Here is a 9,380-nt window from a genome sequence, read left to right on the forward strand (position 1 = left end):
GCAGGAAAGTTGGGTATGTTTTTCCCTCACAATTTTCGACATAATCTAGGCTGCAAATCCACATCTGAATATATAGTTCAATCAATTTGTTCAGTAGTGTCAACAAATACAAAACAGAATTTGTATTGTTGTTTAGATTTGTTAGCTATTCAGACTAGATGCTTCCACCTATTTTTCTTCAGTACCACACCAGGTATCGACACTAGTTAGATCAAAACCCCATCACACGAACAAAAAAGAGGGTCAGTAGATCAGCGTTGCAGTTCTCTTAACATGCTGGCGAAGTACACTGTAACTGACCTTGCAGTACAAGCATGTTGCAGTATAATATATATCCTAGTAAAACTAGAGGTCAATTCCATATATAAGTTTGTTCATACATTGCAACTACTTTAGAAAATAGTAGTCATATATATATGTAAGTATTTAAGTCAACATAAACAGATCATCCTAAGTATAAAGAAAAACATTTGATGTTTACTTATAAAATTATTTTTCCACCCATTCCAAAATGCAGAAACTACCATCCACAATAAAATTTCCTTCTCTGAGTTCAGAGAAGGTTACTTTGGAGACACAACACAAGAATGGGTATGCAGACATGCAAGCTGACTACCACATCAACTCTGAAGACTGCATCAACATAACTACTGGTTGGAAAGATTTTGTCTCCAAGAATGGCTTTGAGGTCGTAGAAGTGGCCATGGTGTTTTTCTACAAAGAAGAAGACTCCCTCAAGTTTACAATATTTGCACTCTAGGTTGTCTAATATGAAGCAAGCCATCAGTGGCATATTTCTAATGCTTTGCTTATGTTGTATGCTTTTAAAATTATGTCCATCAGACACTTTGAACGATGCCTATTTAAAGTATGCAACCTCAACTACATCATTTTATCACCCTTTTTAGACAAGCTGCTGCTGGCAGTAATGCAGTTCTCTCAAACACATAGTGTTGTCCTAAATATAAAAAGAGCAGTCCTCTGAACAGTAACAATGAAATGCGAATGGTCGAAACTTTGGAGTTAACATATGATGTTCAAAAGAATTCTCATAGTATGCAGTTCAAAAAAATTGTTATAATAACTATTCAGCTAACACAGGCATATAATGGACCATCTATTCTAATAGCAGAACAGAACATTAACCATACTTCTAATGTAGTACGAAAGTGCATATTATGAAGTCCTCTAGAACACAGAATGCAGTTTAAGAATAGAGAAATCTCATAAGCTGCCATAACCACTGTAATGCAGCTACAACGAAGTACACTACTAACGAAAATGCAGTGTACTACAACGTATGCCACAACTACAACAAATAAAATTAAAGCAGTAGAAATCCAGACATGTGGTAGACTAACAGAGGTGCCAATTCACTCGCACTTCCATAACTCGCCTAAAAATCCAACCACTAAACTATCGAAAAATACCCCCGCAAAAAATGACATGGAAGACACGGCAACTGGACGAACAGCATCAGCTTTCATTTAAAAATTGCAATTCAAAAAATGATGATTATACCCGCAATACAATGAATTCCAACCTATAGCAACAGTAATTACAAGATTCAAACACGCATAGACGCACAAAATCCAAAAAATCAACAAAAACAGAGGAGTGGACGAAGCTCACCCGCCCACACAATCAAATTCACAGGAATTGAAAACTAACTCCTAAAAATTAACAAACTGTAGAGTGAACAGACCGATTAAAACAAACGCAATCAAAGATTTCCTACTAACAAACAACATCCGAGCACAAAAAAGTCGCATCCGACGCGAACACGAACGAACAGAGAAAGCTCGTCCGCCAAATCGCTCGATTTGCAAGCACTCTAGTAGATTTTCCTGTAAATTAGAAAGAATAAAGGTGAAATGAGATGCAGAGACAAACTAAATCATCCCGAACATACGATTCCACACAGAAAACGCGGGCGGACCACCAGAAAATGAAGCAGTTCTCCCGTGAAGCATTGCAGTGCCCAACGTAAAGACGATGTAGTTCGCTTCTGTTGAGCGTCCAATGCGGAAGTGTTAGCAGAATAACTATTCTGCTAATATTATATATATATATGTATATATATATGTGTGTGTATATATGTGAGATCAGAAGAAAAAAATGGAGCAACTTGTGCACATCCATAATGGGGCATTCTTGATAAATCTATGTCAAAAGTCAAACTTTGACATATGATCAAATATTGTTGAATATGTCAAAATTCAAACTTTGACATATGATCAAACTTTGATATATTATCAAATGTTGCATATGTCAAAATTCAAACTTTGACATATGATATCTAGCTAGCGAGCTAATTCAACTAATATTAATATATCTATACCTATACCTATACTAATTAGCGACTCCCAAGAAATTACCACGTTAATCAAATTTTACAAACTATACATCTAACGACGGGACCAAGTTATTACGGTCTAGATTAACTCATACAAGTTGCGGAAAAAAAACTAAAAACGGTACCCGTAAAATATCTCCTCACCGTTTCTTCCTTTAAGAGTAAAACGTACATCAATCGATCTCTCATGTCTCTCTCTCTCTCACGTCTCTTGGGCATGGATCCCTCTTTCAATCTCTCTCTCTCTCTCTCCCAAACTCTCATCTTGCTCTTCCTCTCCACATGGAAACAGATCCGAGTCTCTCTCAAATTGCAACAAGGGAAGTTGAGGCATGGATCTCCTGCTATGACGGAGCTCATCTAGATCAGGTTCGTGTTCTCACACTGATTTGTTTTGAATTTCTTTTTCCCAGTTTAGATTCACTGATTTGTTTTGAATTTCTTTTTCCTAGTTTAGATTCAATTTTTTCCCATCACGCCCTTTGATAGTGCTATCTAGGGATTCAATTTCCTTTATCATGTGGTTTCTTGAAGCAGATGATAACAGTGGCAAAATAAAATCAGTGTCCTCTATCCCTCCAAAAACAAGAAATAGATCTTCCTATAGCGTATAGAAAAAAATGTGATGTCAATCCTTCCTGTACAGGAGGAATACTATTTTCTGAATTATGGTATTAATTTTCGGAAAGTTTCTAGGCCATGACGTTTTATGGATCCAAGGAGTAGATGCACTGACTGTAGATATTAACTTTTGGTTCCTAAATGTCTCCAGCCACAGTCAAGACCTTGATTCACTAATAAACTAACTAATAAGAGTTTTGTGGTATGTCGTTCTATTTATGCATGCTAGGGACCATGGTGCTAACTATGTAGATTGACACTAGATTCATTGATTTATTTTTCTCATCCTTCATTCATATTTGTATACTTCAGACTACTGTATATTCTTTTCTTTTTTGTAGGTTTTTGGACATGCATGTGTGAACATTGCTCCACAATTAATTACACTGTAATACATTAGCAGGTAAGGCGAATCACTTCTTAAGATTCCCCATCATGAGTAACTACAGAAACAGGTGCATGACCATGTCTGCTCACGAACAAGCGAAGCTATGCTATCTGATGCTAAATCTAGCATATTCGGCTAGATCTGCTAGGGATTTACTCGAATAATTATCTGTTATATTTTAACTTCTTCTTCGCAATTTGTATTTGATGAATCATGCTTTCTCAAAGTTTAACATAAATTTCGATTTTGGACATTTACTGAGAAACTGGAGCTAGGTGTTATGAGCATGATTCTTCAATGCAGAGAATAATTGGAGGACCAGTAAGAAAATTTTCATGATTTTGCCAAGTGCGCCGCCATGCTCCACCCACACTTGCAAGCCCTCCAATTAGATAGGCGTATAACCACGAGTATCATCCATTTACCCCAGGATACGAGAGCTTTCTCTCATGCAGTATTGACTCGCAATTTTCCAAGTGACATCATCTCTGTTTTGTTTTATCTTAGAAGTTGGAAATTTGATAGCACCTAACCTCATAGACATGTGTTTGTTCACGTTTTTCTTAAAATCAGACTAATTGTAAGTCTACTTCTATGGCTGATGCAACTCAGCATTAGTATCTTCCAGATCTCATATATTCATTGTCACTAGATGAATTCAGGTCTGATGGGGTCTTCCCTTTGCACATGTGTGCATTTAGCTAAATTGCCATCTAATTGTTGCCACTAATCACAAATGTAAGTGCAGTCTGAAAGTTGAAGGATGACATGTTCTCTAGGGTCGGCAATAATTAAAAAATATAGTGGTACCCAAGGTAATACTTGAGAATTGTTTGTGGATGATGTGATTTCTACTTTCTTCTGATGCCTTTTCCCTTTTTCATCTGTACAGATCTCATGATCTTTAGTGACCACAGTGTCATGTAAACTACACATACAGTTGTGGTACTTGATTTGGAAACATCATATAAAACATACTACAACAAAAAGAATCTTCTATTTTCTATCTTTCACATATTGAACGATGCACTTCAAAATTTTCATTTCTGCTATGCACACATGTAGGCACTGGAGCATAATTCTATCATCTACCTATGGAAGACGATCCAACATGGATGCTCTAAAAAGTACCGGTATGTAGCCTTTTAATTTCTATAACATGCACTCACTGCTACCTGCTTTGCACTGGATCTGATGTGTTGATATGTACATTTAACCAACTTATTTGTTCAGATTTTCCACATATTTCACTCAAGTAAAACATATGTATATGTTCAGTTTGTTTTCTTAATGTCTTGACCAATTCGTCAATGAGGATAAATGCATGTAGTTATTTTACGCCTATTATCCTTTAAAATTATTAAAAGAACTTCCCCGAGATATGTAACCCTGATGCTCCTGCTATTTTCGGCCATTATATTATAGCCTATGAATTTATTTCTTCTAACTTAATAAATTCACCGAGGATTATAATAAGGTTGCCGAGTTGTTGGATTTATTAAGTCAATTACATGTACGTCAAAACTTATGGTTTGAGGCTACGACCATAGCTTTTCAAGACTATTTGTTCCCTCTTTTGCTCCTGCAATACACATTGTCTCCTTATGTTGGATAACCAATTCTCTTTGTGCTCATTTTCTCTTTGTGAAGATTTTTTTTTGCTACGACCATAAGATTTGTCTTGACTAAAGTGTATATTGATGGATATAAACTTTTAATGGTCCTCACAATTCTATCAATCAATAGACATATGAAGAAAATCGGCCTATATAATATATACACTTTGGCCCATACATGTTGCGAAGAGTATTTTTTGAAGTATATTTACATAGTCTTTCTATTTCTATACATGGAAAATATATATTATGACACAATACGTGCTCACTACTAGAATTCCCAATTTTGCTGAGTGCCAAACGCACTGGGCAAACGCAAAAAGAAAAACTCGGCAATGTGGCTCTCACGATCATCCTTCTATGTCACGATTGCATTAGAAGCTCCAATCTCGCCGAACTTATTTCTCAGGTTTCTTTTGTTGCAAAGCCAATATTAGATTAGAATTATTTTATTTGTACACAGGAGTGATATTTAATTGTATTAACAGAAGTTTTGTTAATTAACTGAATAACGTAGCTGCAGTCTAACTCTGATCCCATCTTTTAGATTTTCACCAACGTGACTCCCATCTATGGATATTTTCATGTGTTGATAGCAATCGTTATGTTATTATGTGCGTGTCTTGCATCCGAGGCTAAGCTCCAAGGTCGCTTTTGCTACAAAGCTAGGTATTTGATTACAGTTTTTTATCTCTAAATAGGAGAGTAATTTTGCTCTTTAACAGAGCAAAACACGAATATGTTGGACGCCTGCTGGCAAAGTTTATTTTGCCGGGTTCTTTTCCACGGGCACTCAGTAGACACCTGCAAAGAATATTGTCGATTGCAAAACACGGGGAACTCAACAAACAAATGACACAGATAGAATGACAAGTTAACGGCCATGCTACATGGCACCATAGTTTTGCCGTTTTCTGCACTCGGCAAAACTATGCTCCCGTAGGGCTACCCAGATGGCGCCATGTGTAATGCTTGCCGAGTACAACATTATGCAAAGGGGTCCTAGATACTAGCGTTCTAGCCTAAAGAAGGTGATTCTAAATGTCCATGTTGCTTGATTGTTACCTTGATGCTAATATTTGATCTGTTTTCCAAATTAAAAATCCCCATGCAGGATGTTTATAAAATCTGCATATAACATCACCTGCATCGGAAATTTCTGTAGCATTTGAGGATGAGAAAATGGTGTATATGGTGTTGAAGGAAGCGTAGGAAGAAGCATCTTGACAAAAGACATGGCAAAGATGATGTCCAAGGGAAAAGCAGGGAAGTAAAACATAATTAGTTTAGAGTGGTTAATGTGAAAGCAGTTTTAGTTTCAGCAAGAGGTGGATTCTGAAGATAACAACAGGTCAACAGCACAAGACTATGATAAGGCATAACATAGTTCTGATGGGAAGGCATAACATAGTTGCTGGAAGATATATTTGTACAATAACAGGCACGCACATGCATGTGTAGTTATACGGGATTTAAAAAGAGTTAATATGAGAGATTCAATTCTGATAGCTGAAAGAAAATTACAGAACAAATTTCTGTAAGGTAGCAGCCCAATGAATTGTACAAATATTGATGCATGCAGGTGATGATATACACTATATCATGTCAAACCCAGAATCAAATGTGTGTTGTGCATTAAGTTTTCAGTTCTTCGTGACATGTTTTGATTAGTTCTGAAGCATCCAGTTTAACATCTTATGTCTAAGACATTTGGAGAAGGATGAGAAAGAATATTTTGTCCTTAATTCTATGTTACATCATGGTATCTAAGGTGAGCAAATTTATGGCCTCAATTCTGGGTAACCCTCAAGGTACATAAGGTCAATCATATTAATAGATATAGTTCTTTTGGCAAAAAAATACTATTGTCAAGACCCTTAATAGTATCTTTCAGACATCCATTCTTTGAATATTGATGAAATATTATATACAACAAAAGGGTTTGCTGGAGTTGATTTTATTTGAGATATTCTAGCGCTGATTTAAATATCAATTTGAGCCTCTTATTTGGAGAATGCAAGGCTAGAGTACCACTTTGTTTGGGATAGGATATGCTTGCTCCATAACTTTAATAATTTGGAACTCATGTTTAGAGCATTTGCTGCATTATTGGATCATCCTTCTAAAAGTTGTTGCAAAAAGGGGCCTCTTTGATTCTTTGAATTGTTTACAATTTCAATTCTTAAATGGGTCATCTTATTTTTCGACAAAGGTTTCCAGTTTGTAGGATAACAAAATGGGAGTATCTGATGGATCATTTGTTTCTATACATTTCCAAAGGTATCCCCGATAAATGTCTGGTACCATCTCCCATCCACTGTTTCCCACCATGTAAAACTAACCAATATGTCATTCCTACTTATGCTCTTTTCTGGTTGACCATTCTCTTTTTAGATCATGCAAATATAAAAGGCCCTATTCTTATTTATATATAGTACATTATTATATATTTAATTATTGTCTGTAGATTATTTGTGGATAAATATAATCGAGAAATTTCAGTGATTGGCACAAAATAGAACTAAAAATTCATTTTCTATATCAAATTTGCAATATTCAAGATATAAACAGATGATAATTCTACCAGTCTAAAAAGCCAATGCTACATATTTAGGAATATTGTGCGATGTTTCATGGTGGAAAGATTAATGTGGAGTCTATTTTTCAAACATAATATTGTGCAGTGTCATTGAATTATATCGACCATATACAGCATATTACTATATTTGACTGATTTGTGAGAAAGTTTGCTTGATTTGAACCATCTCAGACTAGAAGCTAGACATACCAGTTCAAAATTATAATTGTTTATTATTAAAGATAAATAAAAACAAAAGTTTGTAAGAAAAAAAATCCCTAGCTTGATTATTGTGAGAGTTGATAGACAAGAGAGAACTTAATACGTAACAACACATGACTGCAAGCTATAAAATAATAGCTTTCACAATTCTAAAACTGCAGAAAATACAAATGTGAACTTAATTAGTTTAAGTATTTTAAAATATACCTAAATTACAGACGTAGAACTTTCAAAACAAATATGGGAAAAAATAGGTCTCCCATTAGAATAGAAATTTGTGTCCGGACGTTTACATTAGAAATTCAACCAAAAATAGCATGCAATATTTCTATAAAAATGAATTTTAAATACATAGTAAAATTGCAATTTAATGTTTGCATTTTGGAAATTAACCACTGATAATATTATCACAATTTCATAGATTAAGCAAAAACAAATTGTACAGAGCCAATATTGTATTATTAATAATTATTTCAAAAGGTACGTAATGATTGTACTTTTGATGCATGTGACCTTTTCACATTGTTAATGTTTATAATTACTAAATTCCATATAAAGTTCTATTGCATACTAGCCCGTGCGAAGGCACGGGTTGGCGACTAGTCTAGCTAATTCATCTAACATTTGATAAAACTATAAAAAAACTAATTCATCTAACATTTCTATCTAGCTAATTCATCTAATTCATCTAACATTTGACATTAATCTAACATTTCCATCTAATTCATCTAACATTTGACATTAATATATCTAATTCGATCATCTAACAATTTGACATTAATCTAATTCATCTATCTAAAACTTTGACATTAATATAATTCATGTAGCTAAAACTTTGACATTAATCTAACATTTATATAACTAAAAGTATAAAAAACTAAAAAACAGAAAACAGAAAATAATTAAGAAAAATGTGTGTGTGTGTGTGTGTACTGTGTGTCTGCGCGGGCGGGCTCGATCGGATGATCGAGGGCGCGGCCCTGGCGCAGGGGGCTCACAGCGGGGCGACCGGGGCGACAACGGGGGGCAGCGGCGAGACGGCGACGGGGACGGGCCGAGGCGGCGACAGGGCCGGGGTCGGCGACGGGGACGGCGACGGCGTGCGACGGGGGCGGCGACGGGGCTACGTGGGTGAAATGATGATACCATGCCAACTTTCAACCTTTTCAGAGTTCATTTTGTAGTGCTTTTCAATTTCAGGGTCATTTAGCTAAAAAAATCAGTAAATGCATGAAAAATAGCAAATGAAGTCAGAAATGGTTGAAAGTTTATGACGTGGCTTTGAATGGTGCATACTGAAAGCACAAAAAGTCTGGAGTTGTAATAAATTTAAAAAAATGAAATGCCTTTGTAACACATGAGTTTTCGTTTGAAACCATGATACTTCGAAAGAGATTGTCCATTTTGTACACGAAGTGCATCAAGTTTTTTCCGTAACCCTCTCTACTTTTTTGCACATGCTATGTGGATGAAATGATGATACCATGCCAACTTTCAACCTTTTCAGAGTTCATTTTGTAGTGCTTTTCAATTGCAGGGTCATTTAGCTCAAAAAAATCAGTAAATGCATGAAAAAAAGCAAATGAAGTCAGAAAGGTA

The 9,380-nt window shown here is 35.5% G+C and overlaps 1 long non-coding RNA gene across 3 annotated transcripts; it reads left to right on the forward strand.

The window, feature by feature from the left end:
* Positions 1-2,492: 2,492 nt before the first annotated feature.
* Positions 2,493-6,620, forward strand: LOC109756320 (uncharacterized). 3 transcript variants are annotated; one of them, XR_012187682.1, is made up of 4 exons: positions 2,493-2,725; positions 3,319-4,310; positions 4,431-4,498; positions 6,096-6,620. It is a non-coding gene; the product is annotated as an uncharacterized lncRNA (long non-coding RNA). The 3 variants fall into 3 exon arrangements; XR_006665353.1 differs by having other exon boundaries at positions 3,319-4,498; XR_006665352.1 differs by having other exon boundaries at positions 3,319-4,498; positions 6,147-6,620.
* The last annotated feature ends 2,760 nt before the right edge of the window (positions 6,621-9,380 follow it).

This window comes from Aegilops tauschii, chromosome 6 (assembly GCF_002575655.3).
Source record: "Aegilops tauschii subsp. strangulata cultivar AL8/78 chromosome 6, Aet v6.0, whole genome shotgun sequence".
NCBI classification, from domain to species: domain Eukaryota; kingdom Viridiplantae; phylum Streptophyta; class Magnoliopsida; order Poales; family Poaceae; genus Aegilops; species Aegilops tauschii.